Genomic DNA, 23,631 nt, shown 5'->3' on the forward strand with positions numbered 1-23,631 from the left:
CAATGCCCTTTTGTTCCCATCATCCTAATTTTGCATTTGGAAGTCTGACTTATATATATAACAGTGTGTGTGTGTATATAAACAATATACAAATGACACAATTTTACAGACTTTATCACACAAGAGAGCTCCTTTAGTATACAGAGAAGGTATTCTATTCCTGTGTGTGCATTGTTTCCTTATATACTCTCAAATGACCTATAATCTTGCAGAAGTTATCACATAATATGTATCTATATTTACATTTAGTAAAATGTATATATCTATATTAAAATTTAGTAAAATGTAAATATAGATACATATGTAGATGAGAAACATCTACAAATTCTCTGAGTTTCAAAAAGCCTTATCTTTCCATCATAGTAATTTGGGTGGCATCTTTTTTTTTTTTTTTTTTTTTTTTTTTACTTTTTATTATGGACTTTTAAAAACATACACAGAAATAGAATAATAGAATGTTCTACTCAGTGCCTACTTCCTAAACATCCAACTTCAACAATCATCGATGTCTCATCCATCTGGGTCTTGTCTTGTCTTCATCCTTTACCTTCTAAGCCCCCATCCCTGTTTGAGACTATCCTCACCTTATAATTCTAGTCCTTCCTATTAAAAATCTTAATAATTATTTAACATTACCTTGCCAACAACCCTCCCTTATCCCTGACTGAAGAGGCAGGCTGTAATTCCGTCTCTGGTTTGCAAGGTTTCCTGCTAAACCTAAAACCCTTAAGCTATGTTCTTGCAGACTGGGACATTAGCAAGATCTCTCGATTGAATTACAGAATTGCATTCCACCAAGGATTCAGTTTTGCAGAGTACTTAACATTGAACTACATGAGGAGGCACAGGAGTAATGGGTCTTTTCAGTAATATCATCTTTTTTTCCTTCCATAAATCAAAGGCGGTATTATAAGACCTTCCGTTTTGTGGCATGAGTGGAGTTAAAAGTATACAGGGGCTGGTAATAGCCCCCAAATTAAAGCCCTTCTGCCATCTCCTGAAGGTTTATTCTCTTCCCTATAGTTGTTAATATGAATCATTGAAGTATCTGAGATCTTTTCTATGATTTGAAACTTTTTTTGGGTACAGATTCGACAGTTTTCATTGACCTACAAGCTAAAACAATAAATTACCTGACTCATTTCTGCCTTCTGCCAGTGACCTATTTGGGGGGTTCTCCCGGTACAGGGGGGTGCTTTGCCTTCCAGCCTAGAGGATCAGCATTTCTGGGTGGCTGTGGGCTTGGAGGCAGCCTGCACCCTCTTCTGGGTTGACTCTGACAGTACGATAAAGAGAACATAGAGGAGAAGATCCCATTCTCAGGAGGATCCATGGGCAAAGCAGAGAGGAAACCCCAAATGGGATCCTGCTGGGAGCCCAGACCAGGAAGATGTGTTTGCTCCAGTCCAGATTCAAGGACTTCCGTAATTTTATCACAGCGGTTCTGAACCTCAGTTTCAACCCTCTGGTGTCTCCCGTTACTTCAAGGTGTATGTGATTTTTCTGGAAAATTTCTCAAAACAAAACTTCATTTCATGTCACCTTTATTAAAAAAACAAAAACAAAAGCAACTCTTATAATGTTGTCTGCCAATCTGGGAGCGGAGGGAGGGAAAGAGAGAAAGCTATGGAAATTTGGAAACCAAAATTTTACAAATACTTTTTTTTTGGAGGGTAAGGGGTGGAACTGTTTTCTATGTCCTGACTCTGGTAGTGTCGATACAAACCTATATGTGTGTTAAAATTCATAGACCTGTACACCAAAGGAAAAAAGTCAACTTTGTTGTGTTACAGTTTTAAAAATAAGATAAATCGTTAATCAAGGAGAAAAATAAACCTTCTAGTGCTTTTCAAGGTTGAAAGTACAGAGAAGCCAGTGAATGAATTGAAAATTCTGGAAAGGAAAGAGAAATAACACCCTGGGATCATCAATTGTTTCAGAAGTTGTTTACATTTTTTTTTAAGTTTTAAAAAACTATAGTTATTATGCAAATGATATTGTAACAACCATGACAAAAATGAGATTTTCAAAAGGTACCAAGAATCGGTTTGCATAAAAAAAAAATCTTAAAGGATTTCATTAAGCTCTGTTCTCTTTTCCATTGACAGGACCAAGGCTACTCAGCTGGAAGCTTCCTGGTGAGAAGGTTCTCACTACTGCCAGTGAAGTCTGAGGACCATTTCTCCAGACCTGCAGCATCGGAAGCTACCTTTTGGCAAGACGACCCTTGGTGAATCCTATTCATGTGGAAGTTTACCACTGGTGAGAGGCTTCTGGTTGCCATGGAGATTGCTGCAGAGGCCTCCAGAAAATCCTTCCTCTAAGGGTGACCACCGACACACACACACCTCCCCTGCAATGGGTAGTCTGGGTGCATTCCCCAGAATTCCTTCCAGCAACACAAGACCAGAGTACATCAGAGTTGCCCAAAGAAGCTTATCTTAATTCCATTTTAAATATCCCAGGCGCTGTTGGATGATTACTTCGCCATAAGCTATTTATGTTTATTCTAAAACATCTGCTTTGTCGCTTAAATTAAAAAAAAAAAAAATTTGACTCTAGTTGACACCCAATGTTATCTTAGTTTCAGGTACAAAACGGTGATTCGACTTACCTATACGTTATACTACACTCCCCACAAGTGTAGCTGCCCTCTGTTCCCCGCAATGCTGTCCTACCATTGACTACATTCTCTGTGCTGTGGCTTCTATTTATTCCATAACTGGAAGCTTGTATCTCCCACTCCCCTTCACCTATATTACCCATGCCCACCCCCCACACCTCCACTCCCGGGACCCTTATCCCCTCAAGCAAACATTGGTTTGTTATAATCGTCCTCTTAGCCAACTTGAGGGAAGCAGGCTGAGGTATTGGGGAGTGGGTAGACTCTGGGAGAAATGTGGGATTTAACCACGGGTTATTGGAAGGTGCTGGTTAGCAATGGTGTCTGGCACAGAAAGAGTCCCCTTGCCTCACACTGCGTGGTAGGGACAGAATGGTTCCATGTGTGACCTCTGTGTTCATACACACGTTTGTGGGAGGCTCAGCTGTAAATGCTTTGTCCTGAGCATGTTTTCCGACTGACGTCCAGACAAGAATTTCTTGAGGTTCCGAGTATGGGTGCAGAAAGGCTCCAGAACTTGCCGTCAGTGGGTGAATTCCCCTGGAAGAGCTATAAGACCAGTTGGCCTGTCCCTATGGGTGACATGACCGAGTCCATATGCTTTTAACTTTCAGCAGAGAAAAAAATTCCTGGCGAAAATAATGAGTTAGCACCAACTGAGATTGCTTCCATCATATATTTTTCTTTTTAATTAATATTTCATGACCAGTTAACCAGCAGTCTGTTATCCTTCTAATAAAGAAAAAGGTATTATAACCAATAAAATATATTTATTGCCCTCATTTAAAAGTCTTAATTAAGGACCTATCTCTCATGAAAATCTTCTTTAAAATACCGTCAGAAGTGCACAATGAAGAGAGAAAGGAGCCTTTGTATGTTAAAAAAGAAAAGAAACATATCTTCGTATGGTTAGTCCATTAAATGTGTTTCTCGGACACATTTGTAAATCCAGTTTATTATGAAAGAGGTAGAAATACGCCCATAAGTAAAAATACGGATCTGTTGTTTGCTCAGTGTAGATTTTGACTATAACATGTGTACGTATAGAATCATTCTTACATGTGAGGAATTCACTTTTTTTTTTTTTTTTTTTTTGCTTTTGTAAACTAAATATAAAGATATAATGCGGCTCTAAGTTATGGGAGTAATTTAGGAACATGTTAGAAAAAAAGGGGTTTAATGTCTTCAGAATCACCTAAGATGGGCATAACCCATATATCTAAAGCTGTGGGTCTTTCTTGTCAGATGCTTAAATTGTGGGTTCCAGGAGTTGGCTTGTGTTAAGCACAACTGAAAATTCCGTGCAAGGCAGCTCAAGCAAGAACCTAACGAATCCATTCTCAGGTGGCCAGAGTAAGTAAACAAATTGTAAACCAAAGCATTTCTTCATCCTTTGTATATGTAGGGCTCCTGATTGCACTCATCGGAGCAGCAGAAGCCAGAAGGCCGTCTTCACATTCTTGTCTTCGTTAGGGCTGGTTATTGTACGACGAGTTTTTCCAAGCTTCTCCTGTTTTTCTCAATTACTTTGCAATGCTTTCTTATGGTTTGTAATTAGATTAGAATGTAGTTAAAATGGTAGTTTTGTAACTGAAATGGAAAATGGAGCTTTAGAAATGTTCTACTTCTTTTAATTTTTCTTTTGAAGAAAAGAAGGTAGAAAGACTTTAAATAATTTGCTCAAGGAGACACAGCGGGTTAGTGGCATCTCATTCTATCATGATCATTTTAGAACTGAAGGAAGCAAAATTCCCATTTGTGCAACCTGTTTGGTCAGTGGCCATTAAAAGTGCTGGGTATAGTGCTATTTAACTTACTGCTTCCTAGTGCTTAGTCGACTGAAGTAAATCCAAAATGTGTTTGATCTACCACAGTAAGAAAAAGGGGGGGGGGGTATCTTTTTCAGCAAATTAAAATGAAAGATGCAGTTACTTTTAGGCAGGAAAGATTATTTCAAAGGCATTATGATGACCCATGAATCCGAATTAGTATAAAAGGAGGATTCTCTTGAATTACTTTAAAAGTTGGGACGATCTTAATTGTTTTGGCAATAAAGTCACTTAAAAAATATTGGAAAAATCTACTGAAATCCTTACAGTGTTCAGAATTCTAACGAGATGGAATCTATTTCTTTTACTTGATCATCCTCACTCTTACGAGTAGTGCTTATAAATCTAGTCATAGGCTTTGCAATTATGAAGAGCAAGTTCAGAATATTAACTACCAGTAATCCTTGTTCGAGCCTCCTGAAAAGTAAAATTATTTCTCCAGTTGTTTCTGTTTCTGGCTAGAGTCATCAGAGGACTTATTTTTATTGGTATTTCTGCTCATCAGTATGTTTATGTCCTATTTCCTCCAAGCTTAATGGGAAAGCAAAGCAATGTAGATTCGTATTTTTATGATGCTAGGTTGGTTTTGGTGGGTATTCAGGTTAGAAAACGACAAAAACTAAAGCGTTCTTCCAATGGTACTTTCTTTCTGCCTTTAAATGGTGGAAAGAAGGCACTAGTGTGCCACCTGCTGGTTGAATATGGATTGGCATGATAGACTCCCAGGTGGGTTTTTTTTGTTTTTGGTTTTTTGGTTTTTTTTTTTGACTTCCATTTTAACCTTACTCAAAGCATACTAGCATTTCCTTAACTACTAATTCTTTCCTCCTCGGGCACGTTTATTTATTTATTTATTTATTTACTCTAAAGAGTACTTATAAAATACTATTATTCTGTTTAAAGATCAGAAATAAGTTTTAAAATTAAAATAATTGCCTCGACTGTGCTTTTCAGATTATGCCTACCTATGGCCATTTGCCATTTGAGTTCTACCGATAAAAGTATTAAATTAAATTAAATTAAATTTAGAGATCACTAAGGACTGTATATAAATATTATGCCATCCCCAGCTACATAATGATAAGGAATCGTATATTAAGATATTACTAATTATTTCATCTCTGTGGACTACCAGTTCGCTTTTCAAATAAGCATTGATTTCTGTTGCTTGATGTGTTACCAGATGCTCAATACTCAACCTTTTCAGTGTACATCTTGTCTGTTTGGTAGAGTATAGTCAATAATAATCACAAAACCTTACTCCCCATCATTAACCTTACCTTTCTTGATTCTGATACATTTTTATACTCTAGACTATGGTTATGGGCATTACATGTATATAGCTGATCCATTACACAACTCAAGCTCCCCGGATCTATTTGAGTTAGTTATTTATATTAGTTATTTGATTTTATCCTACTTTGTATTATGTTTCGTATATCTGAAACCCTGGGTCAAGTTTCATTAGGTGAGTGTTCGGGGAAATTCTAATCAGGATCGCTGAGGAAAAATTTCAGAGATGGTAATTTACTTACTATCATAGGCCTGGATATATCTTTCGGTCTTTTGTCTTTTTTCAAAGACAGCCTTTAAAATCAGAGCCCAAAGAATTTTAGACAGCGTAGCTAAATCAGCCTCATGATGGAGTGTTCTAAGTTTCGGCTTATGAAATTGAACTTGAAATTACATATTTTCTTACTGCCGAGGAAATCCTAATTTTGTTCCATTCAGAACTTTTAGACTTTTTTCTGAAGGCTAAATTTTATCTCTCTCCCCCACCCCCACTGTAGCTTTGCATAAGCCTTTGGCTAAAAACTATAACACTCTTCTTTAACCTGTTCTAACACTTATGATCCTTCAAGTTACGGAGACTTTTAAATAGGTTATAATTCCAGAAGTTACAGCATGCATTTACATTCTATTTCAGTAGAAGATGAAGCAAGAAGACATTGGTAGGTAAAGAGAAAACTGCATTAATCTGATTGCTTAAAAATATTGTGAATAATGATTCCTTTTTGTGGAAGAACAGGAAAGAGAAAACATGATTCATTGCTGGTTTTGCAACTTCGGTGTCCTTTATTCTGAGGTCACTCGATCATCTTCAGTCAGAGACAATATCTTGTGAATCTGTCTCCATTTCTAACATAATGGCATTAGAGAAATGTCATATCAAGGGCACAATGTCACATTATATCATAATAAGTCCTTCCTTTCATCTTTGTGTGTGTGTGTGTGTGTGTGTGTGTGTGTGTAGAGCCAGATGATGAAACACTGCTAGTGGGTGGCAACCTCCAGTTTTTGGTGCAATCTTTGAAGGAAATGTTGCAATCTATTCAAGGATATAGAAGTCACTGCCCAAAGTTCTTACTGATGAGAGAACATTCTTCACTAGGTGGTAGGTCATAGTCACAGAAGTCCTGCATTTTTTTCTTGACTTTTCAGGAAATAGTAGTAGGCAGCATGGTGGAGAAGAAAGAACATTTAATTTGGAGCCCTGCTCTTCCAGAAGAGTTTTATTTCTTTCAAAATTTTTATTTATTTATTTATTTTTAGATTTTTAAGAATCTAATTGTGAAAGAGAAAGAGAGAGAGAGAGAGAGCGAGCATGAGCAGGGGGAAGGGTAGAGGGAGAAGCAGACTCCCTGCTGAGCAGAGAGCCCTATGCAGGACTCTCTTCTGGGCCTCCAGGATCATGACCTGAGCTGAAGGCAGATGCTTAACCAGCTGAGCCACCCAGGCGCTCAGAAGAGCTTTATTTCTGACTAGGATTTCCTATTTATTGATCGAGTTCTGCAAGTAACTACCTGTAAGACATGGAACAAATCATTCGACATATCTGGGCCTCATATGGAGTGTAAAGTAACTTGGGACATAAAGTAATTGAACAGTAATTACCAGTACCAGATTCTGTGGTCTACCTGTGGCTCAGACTTTAAGCAGGTGGTGAGTCATCTCGAACACAAGGCATTCATGGGCCCCTCGCTCTGTCCTCCTCTTCACCAGGCTGATGGGGTCTGAGGGCACGAGGCCACTGAAGGGCACACAGGCACAGGATGAAGGCTTAGATAGGGGGAGACAGAAGGTAGCAGCCTTCTGTATTTATCTTCTTGGTAAGTAAAGCAAACAACAGCCTTTGGAGGGAATCAAAAATCAAGTGGAATCCTGACCCCCAAGGACAGTGCCTAAACACAAAGTCAAGGGCAAGGGCAATTCCCTGCTTGTTAATGAGCAGCAAGAAGGGTCCATGCAGACAACAAAAAAGAGCGGGAAGAGCATGAAGGTGAGTTTTGAAATATTTCCTGTCAAATCAGGTGAAGAAGAGCTTTCCCTTACGCTGAGCGGGGAGGACACGGTGATGTCCTCTCAGAACACCAGAACTGTCTTGACAACCCTAAGTAGATTACTGTACCTAAAACTGTGTTACAGGCCGTGTGTAGTTCTCATTAAGATGGAGTATGGGTTGGATAGTGTCTCCCCGAATGAACATGGTGAAGTCTTCACGCCCACAATTTCAGGATGTGACCTTGTTTGGAGACAGGATCAGTACAGATAGGATTAAAGTTAAGATGAGATGGTTAGGGTGGGCTTGGTCCGACACGACTGGTGTCCTGGTGCATGGAGGAAAAACACCACGGGAATATGAAGGCAGAAAGTGGGATGCTGTATCTATAAGCCAAGAAATGCCAAAGATTACCAGAAACCCCCCAGAATCCAGGGGAGAAGCCTGGCACAGAGCCCATAGAAGGAGCCAGCCCTGCCAACACCCCAGGCTCAGACTTCCAGCTTCCAGAAATGGGAGACAAAAAATATCAGTTGCTTAAAGCTGCCCAGCCTGTGGTCCTTTGTTATGGCAGCCTAAGACATCCCAATAGGATTTCAGAGGATTAGCCCTTTTCATTACTTCTTCTTGGGGGCTTGAAGAGGGCTTGTCTGATAATACAGAGAAGATGTTCAGTTCAAAGTCAATTTCGGACAAAAGCAACTATTCTTTTTAGGGCATCTCCATATTGCACGAGACGCTCTGACCCTAAAAAGTTACTCCTTGTTCTTTGAAAGGCAAGTCTGCGCGGTTGCCCTCGTTTTCACTTGCTAAATCCAACGAGCCTTTCTGGAGTACCTTTGTCTCGGTCAAGTTCATTCCCTTCAACTGAGCGGATTCTCCCGGTGGCTTGCAGAGGAGGCTGGAGAAGTGCGCATGCTTTCAGGCTTCGGTCTCAACGCGGTTTATTTCTGACTACATTTACATACGTTAGGCTCCCGCCTGCAACTAACTAGCTGTAAGCCATTGCACAAATCAATTGCTGTGTCTGAGCCTCGTCTTCTCATTTGCTAGATGAGGGAGCAGAACTATATGCTTCCAAAGGTCCCTTCCAGCTCCAACTTGCCCGTCATTCTAGGAAATGCTTCTTACAGGCGTCTTTAAAAAAAGTCTTGCTTATCAGAGCATTAGGAAGCGCTTAGCTCCTTTTATGGTTTGGATCAAAAATATAAGCTGTCCCTTCTCGGGAAGCTTTATTACCTCCACTTCTCAGCAAAGGCTGAAGTTTAATATCATTATGGTACCCCTTAATGAGGATTCCCTAATTTAGGAGGGCGTTCATGATCATGATCACTTACAAAGATCACTGGTTTGAGAAATGGTTCAAGTCCTAATGGGTGCTGGAATGAAGGATGAGTGATTACTTCTTTGCTGGGCTGGGAGGGGTGATATTTGTTCTGCTAATTGTACTTAATATACTGTGAAGTTTTTTCAGGGCTCCTGTTGCTCTGAGCGATGGTGCTGCACTGGGCAAGGCATTGAGCTTGGAGCCATTATTCGTGGACTATCACACAAGCCTTATAATAGTGAAGGTATCCAGGATTTATTTTAGGTACCTTATTAGAGGGAGTGCCCTGGGGTTGGCCCAGGGGTTTTGCACCTTCCTTCCACATGGGTTCTTAGACATGTAAATAATGTTACTTCCCAGTTTATATAAGCCCAGGAGTTGCCAAGATTGCCAGTGGTTCTGACAAAAGGTCACTATTCCTCAAAGCTGGTTCTAGAGTTTTCTTTATGAGAGCCAATGGGCATTTCATACTGGGACTTTTTGGGAAGTTGGGATGAAAGGAATGTGACGGTCAAGAACAAATGGAAGGGAAAGAAAATAGTCCTGATGAAAAGCTACGAGGGTCCCTTTGCTCTTACGGGGAGCTCAGCAGAGCACCCGCTTCCCAGCAGCACCTTGCGCTGGGGCTCAGGGAAGAAGCCCGGCCTTGGTGTCCTTTGTGAGGGTTCCAGTGGGCTTGTTGGTGTGACTGATAGTAAGCTCACATCTTGAATCATTCACAAACCCAATAAATCCTAATTCTCAAGATAAAGAGTTCTAGAAGATTCTGCATATCCCCAGTGAGTCAGTTTGTCCCGTCTAATGTCTGATTTTATAAAAAAGTGTTAATTGACCCAAAATGGGGACTGTGGGCCCACTCTGCTCATTACCTAACATCAGTCCCCCCTTTCTTTCTTGCTAATGGAATCCTGATTTCCTGTGGGCTTCAATGGGTCTACTTCCTGGGGATGGATCGTGATTGGTCCAAGCAATTAGAATCATCTTGCCCTCCTATTTCCAGGCTTCTGTGGCAGCTGGCAGGGGCCATGTGTCCTGATTCTGGTCAATGAGACAAGAAGGGGGCTCCTGAAGAAAGCGGACATCAGCGGCAGATGCCAGCCTTTCCTGTTTTGCCTCCCTACGTGTCACTGCGTCTAACTGGAATCTGATGAAGCCACAGGAGGTGTGAAGTCAGCGGGATGACAGGGAGGAAGGATTGAAGGAGTCTGTGTCTTTCACTTTGCTGGCCCACAAAGTACTCCAAACCTCAGACCCCTGAATATTCGGCTATATCAGGTCTCCTCCATACTTGACTTTGGGCTGCGTCATTAAGAGGAATTATTTTAATACTCCTGCAGTTAATCGCATTATTGAAGCAGAAAAGGGCTGACTTGCATCCAGAGAGAAGGCGACATTACCTGGGAAAATAGCACCCCCGGAAATGAACGATGATCTGGTGTTTTAGGTTTCCTTGACTAAAAGTGTTTCTTGGGAGTCATGCAGCTCTGTGCCCTGCAGACTTTGTCTTCTACTTATGTTCTACACACAGCGTGGGAGTACATAAAGAATCATATGCAGTAAACTCCATTAGATATAATTATAAATAATGGGAGTGGTTTTTTTTTTTTTTTTTACTTATTTATTTGACATAGAGAGAGATCACAAGCAGACAGAGAAAGGGGGAGGCTCCCTGCCCAGCAGAGAGGCCAATGGCGGGGCTCAATCCCAGGACCCCGAGATCATGACCTGAGCCAAAGGCAGAGTCTTAACCCACTGAGCCACCCAGGTGCCCTGGGTCTGGTTCTTTATATGCATTCTATTCACGGTGACAGTTGCTGGCTTTGGTCACCTTCAGTGAGCTAAGGAAAAATACACCGCAAATCGATGGCGGGTTTTATAATTTGGGCTGTTCTTTGTTCTCCAAAGATGGTATGAGGATTGAGAAACAAGATAATTCATGTAACTGGACCTAGGAAGTCATCCTGATCCGAAGACCAGGTGTCTGGTGTTTCCACTAAGATTTATTGCCCTGTGTGTCAGCCGGGCCAGGCTGAGCATTCCTGAGTAATTAGGAGTCACTTCATTGGCAGGTGGGTACTGACCTCACCTTGCAAAGCTCTCCAAAGCGTGTGAGCCAGAATCCACCCCTTTGTCTCGCATACCTTTGCAACAATATCCTGGCAGATACTTTATGACTTGCTGCCATTGACATAAAGCTTGCATGAACTGCATTTCATTGCCTTGAGCCCCAGGCTACTGGGGAAAAATGGTAAGTGTTCAAAGTTTAAGCTAAATAATATGCTTTTAATGAGATCGTGTGCGTTGCAGATCAAAAGCATGACCAAAAGGTAAAAAGTTCAAAAAGGCCTTTACATGTGCGGTGAATTTGACCAAAGCAGTTCTCATGATCTTTCTGATAGAATTAAAAAAAAAAAAAAAAGTTTTTAAGTTTCTGATCCCTAATGTCACACTTCGGTGAGTTACCCTGTTACCCTCCATCACACAGACACGGGAGCGATTTCGCGATTTCGTAGTGGAGTTATTAGCAGGGAAATAGCAATGCTTTGCAATCTGGGAAGTTGAAATCCGCTGGGTCTGGAAGCAAGTGGGATGGTATTTGGGTGGTCTGGCCGTCTGGGGGATACCATATCTTCAAAACACGGGGAAAAAGCACACAAGCAGCACAATTTAAGAGAATTTAAGTTTTGTTTAAGCCCCATCCACTTCATGAGAATCTCCCAGAAATCCTCTCAGTTAGAATCAAGAGAAGGGAGGGAGAAAGAAATGAACAATTCTCTGAGTCCCTATTAATATAAATAAGAGGGACACGTTGGGGTTTTTTGATGCTTTATTTCGTTGAATCCTGAAGGATCCTTATGAGGTGGCCGTTAGGAATAATCTGTTCCTCCACTGAATTTTATTTTTCAACCACACCCATAGCATTTACTGTAATCATCCTTGCACAAACTTCTGTTACTATCAGTCTTGACCTTGATGGAGACCGTGTGCAGTGAGAGAGCGGCCGCGGGACCACTTCCTGCTGCCATTTCCAGCCAACCGAGGGCCGGCCCCAGAGCCAAGTTCCCTGTGTGTCTCGCCTCTTTTAGTTTTAGAAAAACTCTGGGAGTTTGGCTTTGTGCTGAACTTGGGGCCGTGAGTGTGAAAGCGCACGTGTCTCTGTTAGGCTCTCAGCCTCCAGTCTTCGTGTTGTCTTCAGCACCTAGTGTTTCAGCCTTTGATCCGTGGGATGCTCGCCCTGCGAGTCATCCGTTCTCCAACCAGGTAGTTCTGCCTGCCGGGCTCTGACTGCTGTATTGCAAACCACTTAAGTGCATTTGGCTGGCCCCTTGCCAACATTCTCCCAAGGACCAGCAGTATGGGCATCACCCGGGAACTCTCTAGGGAAACACGTTCTCTGGGCCTTCCCTGCATGTTGGCAGTCTGGGCTGGGACTCAGATTTTTAATTATTTTTTAATGATTTTATTTATTTGAGAGAGAGAGAGAGAGCGCGCATACAAGCATGGTGGGTGGGGGGAAGGGAGAGGCAGACTTCCCAGATGAGCAGGGAGACAGATGCCTGACTCCATTCCAGGACCTGAGATCATGACCTGAGCTGAACACAGACGATTAACCAACTAAGCTATCCAGGTGTCCCATCAGAGGGCACTGTCTTCACTGGTTTCTACAACTAGCATACATTATTTAATTTATCCTTTAGTAAATCTGCTATTGACTTCTTTGTTTTTAAAGATTTTATTTAATTATTTGACAGAGAGATAGAGAGAGCACAGGTAGGCAGAGTGGCAGGCAGCAGGAGAGGGAGAAGCAGGCTCTCCACCGAGCAGGGAGCCCAGTGCTAGGCTCAAATTCAGGACATTGGATCATGACCTGAGCCGAAGGCAGATGTTTAATGGACTGAGCCACCCAGGTGCCCCAAACTTGCAGGTGATTTCTGAGACACACCTACCCTTGTGTCCTATAGGATTTAACTGCACACATCGAGGAAGGCATTGGACCCTCTTTGTGCTTCTGTCCAGGCACCTGCAACATTTTATGTGAGGGCTTGGCTGACCTGACTGTTAACTCTCATTGGCTATGAATGTTTTGAAGGGCTTGGTCTTGTTCATCTTCATGGCCCTTGTGCCTAGCACTCACTCTGGAAACTACTGAACAAACTAAGTGAATTTATAAGTCATATGTCATTTTTTTTGGTGGCAAAAGGTAAACTCTATTAATCAGTCTGACAAGTTTACAAGGATGACTCCAATTCCTTTTTCTAAGTTTTTTGATGATAGGATTTCCCCCAATTAAAAAAAATAGCCAGGAATTGGGGGCGATAATTACATGAGTCAAGCCCCTTGTTAGAAGTCATCAACAGACATAACCTTTGCTCTAGTTAAAGAACCCACATGAAGGTGTCTGCTGATTACCCAGGCAGACAACACTTTTTTTTTTTTTTTTTAAAGATTTTCTTTATTTACTTGACAGAGAAAGATCACAAGTAGGCAGAGAGAGAGAGAGAGAGGGAAGCAGGCTCCCCGCTGAGCAGAAAGCCCGATGCGGGACTCGATCCCAGGACCCTGAGATCATGACCTGAGCCAAAGGCAACGGCTTAACCCACTGAGCCACCCAGGTGCCTCCAGACAACACTTTTTAAGGAGGCCATTGTCCATTGGTTGGCGAAGTGGCTTTTTTTGTTTTTGTTTTTTTTTTTTTTCCAAATAAGGAGTAACATGGGTATGTTCCCTCCCATCTCACTCCTGAAAGTTTGACCGGGGGCTCCAAATTAAAAATTTTTTCATTAACAGGTGCATTATCTTTCCTTCTTTCTTTTGTTCTCACTGCATCCGGGATTAGGCATTGCTTTTCAAGTAGACAGGGCAGGGGATGGACAAGGAGCAAATTTAAGGCTGCCAAAGATTCCATTTTGTGGATTAAACGCTGAAGCTTGTAGAGATTCAATAATATATCAATAGTTCCACTGGTGAGATGGGTTGAACTCAGATCTGCTTTTCTTCTTTTCCTGTAACACTGACTTCCCAAGAGAAGGATTCCCAAAGGCCTAAACCCCAGGGCCAAATGAAGAGCCTTTTTTTTTTTTTAAATTAACATATAATGTATTATTTGCCCTAGGGGTACAGGTCTGCAAATTGGCCAGGTTTACACACTTCACAGCACTTACCATAGCCCATACCCTACCCAATGTCTATAACTCAGCCACCTTATTCCTACCCAACCCCCACCCCTGCCGCAACCCTTAGTTCTTTTTTTTTTTTTTTTTTTTTTGGTATACATTTCGAAGTACCACCAGCACCCTAAGTTAGAGTCTTGAGGGTAAATTCAGGGGAATTTGTATTTTAAAACACATTTGGGTATTTATTTATTAAATTTTGATGCTCAGAAGTGTTTGAGAAATGTGGAAATGGGCAGGCCTCATGCACTCAGAGGGATCTGAACCTGTCTCAGGCAACAAGTGGGCATCTTTCACTAATTTGGTAGTTCTCAGAGTGACCCCCGTGCGGCAGCATTAGCATCACTCGGGAACTTGCTAAAGATGCCTGTGCCCAGGGTTCCATCCATGACTCCCTGATGAGGATCTCAGTTAGCACCAAGAAACCTGTTTTGCAATGGTTTCCCCAGGGATTTTGATAGTTGCCAGAATTTCAGAAACACTAATCTCATTGATTACTGTAAAAATACACACATTCCAGAGAGGGACGGATCTGTAAGCTTTTATCAGTTTCTTGTAGCTTGGCGAAGTGAAGATTTTAGATGCACACACCCTGCCCTTGGAGATGGGGAGGCAGCAGGAAGGAAGGCTGGAGAGAGGTGTGGGAATCTGTGACGTTAGGAAGGGGGCAGGTCAACCAAGAACAATCTCTAAGATTTCCCAATTTTGCCTCAGGCCAGCCCTGCCTCTGTTAGTTCTTGCCTTTCTTCTAAGAAGTAAATGTCAAAAGTAGTTTTCTTTGAAGGCGACAGAGGTATTTAACACCTCAAACAGCTAGAATCCTACCAGACAGTTTTATGATGTGATAATTTACCTCCTACAAGTAAGCACACTTTGCCAGGTAGAATTTAACTAGCAAAATTTGGGTTTCAGAAAGGAATTCTGCTGAGGCAATTTCTCTTGCTTTTTGAAGGCAAATCTGATTGACTTACTTTTAATTGGAAAATTAAGTTCCTTTGGGCTCATTGCATCACTGAAAGGATGAGCCAATTATCTGTCGACCAACCAGTATGACCAGGATCCTGTGGTTTCGACATGAAATGAAGCCCTCCAATCTTAATTTTGCACAGTATAAAAAGATGTGTTAATTCTTTCTGCTTTTAAAAATGTATTTAGGTAAAATATTCCTTACCCTTCATCTAAATATAGTCAAGCGATAGTCATTGTGTGAGAATCAGGTGTTGGCATTGTATTAGATGCTGGGGATACAGTGAATGAACAAGATAAGATCTTAATGCCCCAGTAGCTTCTAGTCTAGTGAGAGGCTTGTAGACATTATTAACATGTGTGTGCTCTATTCTCCATCAGACATCTTTTTTTAAAAAAAAAAAAAAAGATTTATTTATTTATTTATTTGCCAGACAGTGATCACAAGTAGGCAGAGAGACAGGCAGAGAGACAGAGGGGGAAGCAGGTTTCCTGCTGAGCAGAGAGCCCGATGTGGGGCTTGATCCTAGGACCCTGGGATCATGACCTGAGCTGAAGTCAGAGGCTTTAACCCACTGAGCTACCGAGGCGCCCCTCCATCAGACATCTTGATGGACCAAGCTATGCCTGGATAGTAGTTACATAGTCACCTATGCAGACTTACCTATAATCAACCACATGTGTCAAGTCAAGCATGTATGTCAAGAGAATAACTATCCCTTTGGGCATATCAAATAAAGGGAATTTAACACAGGAGTTTGGCTACAGGAGGCCTAGAAGAACCAAGGAGAAGGACAAGTCAGTGGGGCACTCAAAGGTTACCAACAGGAGGAAGGGCTGGAGGAACTTGGGGAAAGGTGATGTTATCAGACTCCAGAAGCTGGCTCTTTAGGCTGGTTCTAGAACCATAGTGGAGAGCTCCTGGTTGGAGCTGGGGTCCTGGACAGATGCAGCTGCTTCTAGAGATGCCTGTGGAAGTAGAACAAGAAGGAAGGAAATCCCTGGTATCCCTCTTGGGTATCATGTTGGAAAGTGGACTTTAACTCCATTGAGTGGAGGGTGCTGGGACAAGGACAGCAGATGTAGGGACACTGTGAAGGAGCTATCACAGTAATCCAAATGTTAGATGTGGCTTTAAGTAATGGTTGGAGGAAGTAGCCCCTTTTAAGGATAATTCAAAGAAAAGTCACATATGTCTTGCCTAGTCCTTTTAGAATTTTATTTTTTAACTTTTGCTCTTTATTATTGAAAGACCCTTTGGCTGTGGGTGGCTCTCTAGAAGTCTCAGTTCTCTTTGTGTCTCTTCAAGGGTCTCTTCACAAGACCATCTTCAGGGTCCATGGTCTCCCTCTGGTGCTGCTCCTGAGTCTGGTGGGAGCCTCTCACTTTGATGAGATGACAGCAGGCCCTCATATGTTTATGATATCTTCTTCTTGTCATTTGACTCTTCAGAAATATCATTAGCTCCCTTTTTAGGCTGCACACCTGCCTCTTTCTGTGGTGCTTGGAGTCAGGTTGACAAATGCTAACCATGTTTGTTCCCTGGGCTCTTTTGACTAGGTAATGATGAGCTTTCCCCTGGAGGTGTTGTCTGTGGTTCTTCTGAGACCTCTTCAGAATGGGTAGTCTCCACACTGGGAGTAGCATCTTGAAGTAAGCTGCATTCTTCTGCCAGCATCTTCCCCTTGCCTTGCATTGAATAAACCTAAGGAGACCCAAGAGGACAAGGGATTCTGGAAACCACCATCCCTGTGACACTGAACAGGGGAAAGTGGAGAATGGATTTGAGAACCAGTAATCCCACTGGGGCAAACTCAGCTGTCGTCTGAGTTTCTCATCAGCTGGATCAGAGTGAGAAATTTTAGAGCAGGTCAGGATCAATTTCTGTTGAGTGTGGGGTGGGGGAGGACCATGGAGAGAGGCACCCCATGGTAGAGATGTGGAGGTCAGATCCATGCAAAGCTGTTTCAGAACCAAGATTCTTGGATTTTCTACTAAGACTCTGTCTCAACACATTAAAAAACAAACAAACAAACAAACAAACAAAAAAACCCCACCTCTTTCTTTTTACACCAGAGCTTAAAAGTCTGCCTAGTCTACTCAGTGAAGATCAGTTTAACTCTGACTCCATATGGGTATCAGTGAGTCTACACTGGCCCCTTAGATACTCCAATAAGGAATGCTTAGCTCAAAGTAGCAAATTGGAAGCATCATGCAAAAGGAAACAGATTTTGGTCAACAGGGTCCTACTGGGCTCCTGTCTGCCAATGGAAAGAACTCTGCCCAGATTTTTGACTTGTCACAGTTGCACCAGAACATTTCAAGTTGAGCATAAGGACATCAAATTTAAGACACGACTTCCTGAGGACCAGTTTATTTTTTTTCCCCTCAACTTATTATGGACCCATAATTTGTACAATACAACCTATTTTTTAAAAGTTTATTCGACAAGGACCCACAAAGCAGCAGTTCAAATATTTTTTGTCAGATTCACAAACGGCATAAAATCAGCTCCTTTGATGGTGCTGGAAGTTTCTAAACTCTTACTCCCCATTTTGTCCTTTTGTCCAAGCCAAGCCATTTCCAAACAGCATCTGGACCACTGTCCACACTTGGTCTGAATAGGCTGACTGAGGTTGTCCTTGATTGAGGGAAGTCACTCAGGAGAAAGCTTGTTTTTCTCACTCCTGCCTTCTGACCTGTGAGTTTCTGGAAGCTACAACAAGACGTAACAAAAAGCAGGAGCTGTGAATCAGAAAGGATCGGGTACAGAAGAGCCACCGAGGCCACCGAGAAAGAAGTGAGACAATGTCCCCCACTGGGCTTGGCATCTGTCTGCCTTCTGACCCAGGGGAATGGGGCGCCCACAGTTTTTCCAACCATGTCATTTTATGTTCTTCGAGGCTGACAACTTGGAAAACGCAGCAGACATATCTAGAAATGACAGTTATCTTCAGGGAAAGGGAAATGGCAAATATTAGACCAAAAAAGTATGAAGTAAATATTTCACCCTGAAGGGCCAAAGAAATCATTAGAGTTATCTGACAGCCTCAGTCTCCAGGCACGTGACCTGCCTGCTGGCTATCTCATTGCTATTTATATGAGTCAGGGCGTCTGTCTTGCGGCCACGGTGGAAATCAGGTGGGATCAAGGGGAACTCAGACATGGCCCAGAGTGAAAGAAACCGGCAACCCCTGCTATCTGCCTTTAAATTCTAGATTCCAAATCATTCACCTTGAGTTTATAATTAGTTACTCTTCTCCCAACACACACACACCCGCGCGTAAGCACACGCTCGTGTTTTTATTCTTCCCTTCCCCAAAACATCACTTTGAGCAAAATAAAACTTCAGGAGTTTATTTATTTATTTATTTTTAAAGATTTATTTATTTGACAGAGATCACAAGTAGGCAGAGAGGCAGTCAGAGAGAAGAGGAAGTAGGCTCCCAGCTGAGCAGAGAGCCTGATGTGGGACTCGATCCCAGCTCTCTGGGATCATGACCTGAGCCAAAGGCAGAGGCTTCACCCACTGAGCCACCCAGGCACCCCAGGAGTTTATTACCAGGCCTCTTCCACAAGGTATTACTCTGCTTACAGAATGGGTATTGAAATGAAGTAAAATGAAAAGAGGTGCTCTTTGCCCAGGTTAAGATTTTCAAATAAATAAATTGCGGGATGGAAAGTTCAAAATCTTTCTCTTGCTTTTTCTTGACATTTGCTTATACCTACCACATTTCTCATTAAAAAAGTTGCCATCATGGAAATGTTATTAGCGGGGAGTGTGGGTGGTTCAGTGGGTTAAAGCCTCTGCCTTCAGCTCAGGTCATGATCTCAGGGTCCTGGGATCAAGCCCCGCATGGGGCTCTCTGCTCAACAGGGAACCTGCTTCCTCCTCTCTCTCTGCCTGCTTCTCTGCCTACTTGTGATCTCTGTCTGTCAAATAAATAAATAAAATCTTTTAATAAAATGTTATTAGGGTCCGATCACTCAAGTTCAAACACATACCACTGGAACCTAGCTTTGGAGGCATTTATGTAGAGATGGAGCGTTTCTTTCCGGTGGAGAAATAGATGGTCTCTCATGGCCTTTATTAAAGTTTAAAGGAAGTGTTGACTTGGCGGGAGAGAAAAGGAGTGGGGAATGAGCTTTCTTGGAGCTGACCTTTAGGAGATGTGTGCCTGCAGTGCTGTCATTAAGCATGGTGGGATGCAGTCAGGTTGGTGAGAAAATGTTAAAAAATAAGCAGAAGGAGAACACCGCTCCACCCCCACATTAGCCCCCCGAATTCATCTCCCGGGATCGCTCTGTGGTTTGGACACGGCTCTGGGTGTAACACGTGTTTTGAGGGAGGGTTTGATCACTGTTGTACCAGCAGCTCAAATTCTGACCCCTATGTCAGTGTGCTTATCAAAGAGAAGCCGGACTCCGTTCTCTTCCTATGGTTTCAGCCATAGGTTCTAATCACCAGAGCTGAAAAATCTGTTCCCACCATCTTCTGACAAGTTAAAGTTTCTCCATTTCAGCCCTTCAGCATGATTTAAAAAAAAAAAAAAAAAAAAAAAAAAAAATCAAAACCTCCCAGCCATTGAAATGGGATTGAAATTCTTGCTATCGCCAAACGTCTGCTTCCCCTCTGAAGATCCCATCATCGTCTTTTTGACTAGGTTGTGCATTTAAGACCTGAAAACTGTGACCTCTGTTGCCTAGCAACTGAGAAACTCAGGCCTCAGCCCTGGTGGGTAAGATGAAAAAAGGTCAATTAATGTGGCAGGCCTGTCCTTATCAATATGCTTAGGGTGGCAGCTACTTTTATTTCTTTATAGTAATATATCATAATAAGTTTTGTAGGTCTTTATACTATGCTTCTCCTTTTTGAATAAAAGCATAACTAAGACTTGAGGGGATGTCTGATATAACAGAAAATGTAACCATAAAAAAAAAAAAAAAAAAAAAAAACCAGAATAGAAATCATCTGACGCTGAGTACCCTGCCGGGCTGCCTGAGGCAGTTACACATTTCCATTGAGTTATTTTATGATCAGGCCAGTATGTTATTGAAATATTATCTCTTTAGCCTTTCTCATTCTGATAAGAAATGACAGGCTCTCAGAACAGTAATACATACAGAGTACAAAACAGGGAGCGGTGGACAAAATTCAGCTGGGGTGAAGAACACTGGCTTCGGAGAATTGCCATTGAAACGGATCATCTCGGGTTGTTTTTTCGAATCAGGCGCAGAACGCACCCTAATGTCCGCTTGAATTGTGATGAGATTTTGGAGCCTCTGTCGATGATTACATTTAGACAATTACTGAGAAGCATTAAAGAAAAAGCCCGTGCTGTTTTCAGCAACCTCACTGAAGATACAATTTTTTTAGTATGCAATTCGTAACATTTGAGACACTCAGGTAAAAGTGACACTCAGGCTTTGAGGGGTCCCTCGTGCAAACAGCCCAAGGAGACATAACTAAGGATATAAAATTTCAAGTTAGGGGCGCCTGGGTGGCTCAGTGGGTTAAAGCCTCTGCCTTTGTTTCAGGTCATGATCTCAAGGTCCTGAGATCGAGCCCCGTGTCGGGCTCTCTGTTCAGCAGGGAGCCTGCTTCCTCCTCTCTCTCTCTGCCTGCTTCTCTGCCTACTTGTGATCTCCGTCTGTCAAATAAATAAATAAAATCTAGATAAGATAAAATAAAATTTCAAGGTAAATATTGGGGGGGGGGGCGGTAGCCTGGTTTTGAAAGCTTTGTTACTTCTTTTACAAAGTTTCACAACAAGAAGAGTGATCTTGTTACTGTTTACTTATTGATTCTTTATTGTTGTTTACATGAAAATCATTTCATATATACGAGATCGATGTGTACATACTTATAGATAGGGAAAGTAGAATGTGGTCCCTTTTCTAGGCAACAGGAGACCCAGGCTTTATTGTCCACTCTGCACTGATTAGCCAGTGATCTCGAACAATCTGGGAATTCTCGGGGTCTCAGCAATGACCACCTATAAAACGTAGCAGGGAAACTACATAATTTCTAGATTCCCTCCCTATGATTCACCTGTCCTCCACAAGCAGCACCCTCCCTCTGTTCTCTCTTCCTTCATCTAGATGATGCACATAATCACGTTTTTGTTCTGCAAGATATGGTATACTTGTGGTTTTGCATCGTTGCCACTTTGTATACTTTAAGACTTTGTGAACTTCTGACAAATGACAGTCAGGAGGATATACACTATGAGCAGCATTTTTGGGTTGTATAAATTGACCTTCCACAAATCCGAGCTTAGCATTTTCCTCTGTTCAGGACAGTCTCCGTGAACTTATGGGATGCATGCCTGTTTTGCTTTTTCTCTTCTCTTCTTTTTTTCTTTCTTTTTGTTAGAGCATTAATGTAGAAGCAGATGTTGTCTCCCTCCTCACAAATGCTACACAGTGAATCATCTTAGCCTCTCTGTAAAATTTTAACTTAATGGAGTCCTGGCATTTCTGATGAGACGAGGAACTTAATTTTATAGAACAACCTATTGAACAAGCTGTTCTTGGACATTCCCATCTCAACTAAATGTTAAAAGTATTAAAATTCACATTAGCGCAAGAGGAAATTTTGCATGGGTAATCCTTTAATACAGTGTTTTATGGCTCTATTAGCTGCACAGCAGCTGGTGACATGATGAATTTAATCCATTAAAAAATTCAGTAAGAGGTTTAAAAGTCAGCTTTTTAAAACATTATCTTGCTGCAAGGAAAGAGAACTTCTCCTCGGGGCCAGAACCGGGCTGGCCTCACACTGTGGCAGGTATAGGGAATGCACCTGCGTGACGAACTTCCCTCTGCTCAGAGATTTGCACCCAGAGATGGTTGGAGTGATGAGCGGGAACCTGGGATGGGGGAACTGGAAGGCGTTGACAACCATCTCCGACTTACGTCTTCCTCTTGAGCCGTGCTTTTTGGAGAAGGTGTCCACCGACTATTGAATGATGGTGTTGTTTCTCAGTGGGTTAAGTATGTTTGTGTAGGTGTATGTATTTATGTAAAATCAGAAATTCCCTGAGCCTTTAGTGATATAATTATTTCTCTTCTGGGGACCCTGCTAAGAAAAGACTTCTGACTTTCGATATAAAGAAGCATGTGCAAAGTCTTTTATGTATACAAGCTTTGGCCCGAGGGATCTAAAGTTGCACTTTGAAGAAATTCTCCCAGTCTGTATCTCTGTGGAGCATCTGGAGGGATTTGGGGGCTCAGCTACATCTTGGATGACTGGGTAAGTGAGGGTCCCATTTAGGAACGGATTGATGGTGCCATCACGTCTTAGACACTAGCCTTGACACACTTCATTTTTCTTTCCAAATTGTGACTTGATTTGCCAAAATCAAGCATAAAATCTCCATTGTCCACTTTCTACCAATAGACTCTGTGCGTTACTAGGTAAGATTGTTTTTGGAGTCAAATATGTAACAAGCATGTATTCCTTTTTTTTTTTTTTTTTTTAGATTAAATTTATTCATTTGAGAGAGCAAGAGCACAAGCAGGGAGAGAGGCAGAGGGAGAGGGAGAAGCAGACTCCCTGCTCAGCGGGACTCAATCCCAGGACTCTGACGTCATGACCTGGGTCGAAGGCAGATGCTTAACCATCTGAGCCACCCAGGAGCACCCAAACATGTGTTTCTGAGCAGAGACACTTACAGGTCACCTTGGATCAAGTTGCCTCGAATCTATAAACCAATTGGTTATTATATTCAACCCTTGTGCATTGCAACATAGGAAGCTTATCTTAGACGTGGTTTTTGTCTAAACAACTCCTTTATATAATTCCCATGTTAATGGAAAGCCCCTCATTTTACCTCCTCGCTTCGCCGAACTTGATGTAGGTGGGAAATTGCTGTTTCTTGTGGCACAGCTGTTGTGGATCATAAGAGCAAAACCGAAATCCACTTCGGTCTGCTTGGCAGGAGACCTCTAATGGTCCCTACAGTTTAAACAAACCACCAGGTTGAAAACGGAAATAGCTATTGTAGTCTCGAGTATAAAAATTGGTTTATTTTTCTTCTGACATGAAAGGCTTTATGTTTCTCCAAGTGCACGGGTAACTTGGCTATGCAATGACCTTCATTTTGTTCCATGGATGGAGACATGAACATTCTAACATTTTATTTGCCATACCCGCCACCTCCTCCCCCCAGATACTGCCAAGAATTTACCTTTTAATGGGAAGTTCAACATATTTAGGCAACAGCTGAACTTGAGAGCTGATTGCTGTGTGCGTGAGTGAAATCTGTTTTGATAATATCTCATCCTGTGTTTGAAGCTGATTGATCTAGATGCATCCCCCCCTCCCCTCCCACCAATGTTTTTACAAAGACGCCTTTCATGGGTGTGCAGTAGTGTGTTTCTATTTCCAATCTATGTGGTTCCTGGTGGCTGAACGTGTTGTGGGAAGGGTT

The sequence above is a fragment of the Mustela nigripes genome, chromosome 5, assembly GCF_022355385.1.
Source record: "Mustela nigripes isolate SB6536 chromosome 5, MUSNIG.SB6536, whole genome shotgun sequence".
Taxonomy (NCBI): domain Eukaryota; kingdom Metazoa; phylum Chordata; class Mammalia; order Carnivora; family Mustelidae; genus Mustela; species Mustela nigripes.